We start from the raw sequence: 3,059 nt of genomic DNA, 5'->3' as shown, positions 1-3,059 counted from the left end.
TCTCACATGACAGAGAATCAAGGGACACTTCTTCCTCAAACATGACTTTAAAGTCATCACAGCTATGAACCTACACTTAGGCTTTACCACAAACCCTCTATAGGACACCCTAACACCCTTGGGACCCTTTAAGGACACTCTCTTTTGCCGACAATCTATCCTGGCATCATACTTACCCAGCCAATCCATCCCGACAATTACCTCGAACCCATCCATAGGAAACTCTAACAGGTCTACTGGTAAATCTACCCCTCCAACTACCATAGATACTCCCTTATACAACTTGAGACACGACACAGACTCTCCCGAAGGTATGAACACGTCCTCTTTAACAACCTCAAACTTTCCCAAACCCATAGACACAACATGACTCTTAGACACAAAAGAGTGTGTAGCCCCTGAATCAAACAAAACAAAGGACGGTACGTTATGAACAAGAAAGGTACCGGTAACTACATGAGCATCATCCTGTGCTTCCTGCTTGTCCATCATGAAAATCTTCCCACTGTTTTTCTGTCCTCCACCCTGAACTGAAGCATTGGAGGTACTTGGCTTGGCTGCCGAATCCTTGGTGGTGCTGTTGTTCTGGCGCTGATATGATCCACTACCACCGCGATTGTAACCGCCCTGGTTGCCCTGTCCACCTCTGTTGTCCCATGAACCTCCCGGTCGGTTACTAGCAAAACTGTGAGTTGGCCCCTGAGAAAAATTCCCAGACCGAGCTCCTGAACCAGTGCCGGGCTTGTAGCTTGTGCATTCCCGTCTTTTGTGGCCTATCCCACCGCAGTTGAAGCATGTAAGATTGGAGTTGTCACTCACACTCCGACCTCCATTCTTTCCCCAGCCACAAGATCCTCCCGAGAAACCAGCTCCACCAGAAAAAGCCTTAGCAGGGTTGAAGTTCCCTTTCTTGTTGGCCGACTGACTATTGCTTCCACTGTCAGCCTTCCTCTTTTCCGTTAGATCCTCTCATCGATCTCTCTTGAGAGATCTACCATTCTCTCAGCTTGACCCGCTCTCAGATACACTTCCTTGAGGTCAGTAGCAACCCCGGCTGGCATACGACTCACGATCTTAGCAGATAAACCCCTCTCGAAAGCCAAACCTCTCTGTCCTAGATGCATGTCCTCAACATAACGAGATAGCTCCAGGAACCGATGATAGTAGTCAGTGAATGTCATCTCTTCAGTCATGGTAAAGGAATCAAAGTCGGATCTCATCTTGTGTCGGATATGCTCCGCATAAATCGCTCCCTCATAGCACTCTTCAACCTGGACAAGGAATAGCTCCTTGAGTCCGGTAAAAGCTCTAGCATCTTCCTTGACGTTTTGCCACCAAACTGCAGCTTCACCTCTTAGGTAGTACACTACCTGCTCGACGATCATGTCTTCGGGGCACTTAACCATTTCCATGAGAGCTTCGATCTCACGGTGCCACTTCTCGAGTAGCTTTGGTTCACCTACCCCATCATATGTGGGAGGGTTGAAGCGAGCAATGATGATGCTGAGCTGAGTAGCATCCATCGACTTCTCATTCCCCTTTCCCACATTTTTGAGAGCTTCAAGGAGAGCCTCTTGTTGCTCAATCATGTGAGCAACCTCATCAAGAGTCATCTCAGAAGCTTGGATTTGCGCGGGAGTTCTTTTGGGCGGCATTTTGAGCTGACAAGAAATAAGGAAACGTAAGCATAAAAGCCTACGGCTCAAAACATAAAAATCTTCCGCCAAAGGAACACTCGGCCGAGTATACAACCATACTCGGTCGAGTAAAGACTACTCGGTCGAGTATCCTAAATACTCGGTCGAGCATTCGACTCCAGAAGCAAACGTCAAAAACTCAGAAACAACACTCGGTCGAGTAAAACAACACTCGGCCGAGTAGTCACTACTCGGTCGAGTATACGTACTTACTCGGTCGAGTTATCACATACAGTAGCCACTTCTACTCACTGCCAAACAACACTCGGTCGAGTGCTTGGTTACTCGGCCGAGTGCTCCCTACTCGGTCGAGTACCTGCCCTGCTCGGCCGAGTAACACTGTAGACGGGTATACAGTATAAAGTTCTCTATCATGCTCACTATTCCCGCAGCAAACACATAACATCAAGAACTTAAATGCCACGTTATAATCATACCAACATACAATTCATGCATATTCTAAATCCAACATAACAAACATTCACAAACCCGTCACCTCCACCATTTCTCCAATCACCACACTTATAAATTTCAACACATACCCTTTCAATTATCAACTATTACCAACCTGCATCTTCACATACATGTACATATAAAACCCAACTCTCATCACACTTCCCCCATGTTACCGGCTCGAGTTAATGAGGGCCAATTTGCGATTCCGAGACGTCTCCCGAGTCTTTGCGGTAGCTCCAAACAACTCTCCCCGGGTTCATTTTATTTAGACTCCCTAAGTTCATTAAATTCATTTGTTTAGGTGCCGGAATCTTGGCTCGATACCACTTTGTAACACCTCCTCATACCAAGGTGCCTTACCAAGACCACCCTACCATGAAAGTGTGTTACCATCTCGGTTGCCCGAGGATAGTACATATCAAAAGCGTCGAACCGAGCACATTTATTAAAGTATCTTTGTAAAGTATAAAGTTTAAATCAACCAAATCCAAAAGCGATTCAACTAAATACAACTCCAATGTCCGACAACAAAAGAAATCAAACTAAGACTCGACGGTGATACTATGACGGTGATGACAATACTCCCATGATGTCCCCAAGCTCATCACTAGCAATACCTGTCAAGCCTGCTCACCATCCCCGAATGGATCACCTCAGATTCCACAAACAACAACGGGGTCAGTATTACTCAATCAATATAAGACAAACAAACGAAGTAATCAACTGATCATCGTAGAACCCCAATCTTTCATTCTCGTACTGTAACCGACTACACACCAAAGTGTGTAGCCCTGCCAGATTACCCATCGCAACAGGTAATCCTCGCCGCCAGTGGGTGACCGCAGTCGTTCCCACCTAGTCCAGCTCCTCAACGAGCGACAAACAATCCCTGTCCCTTAATGTGCA

Source organism: Silene latifolia, chromosome 8 (assembly GCF_048544455.1).
Source record: "Silene latifolia isolate original U9 population chromosome 8, ASM4854445v1, whole genome shotgun sequence".
NCBI lineage: Eukaryota > Viridiplantae > Streptophyta > Magnoliopsida > Caryophyllales > Caryophyllaceae > Silene > Silene latifolia.
This window is presented reverse-complemented; position numbering follows the sequence as displayed.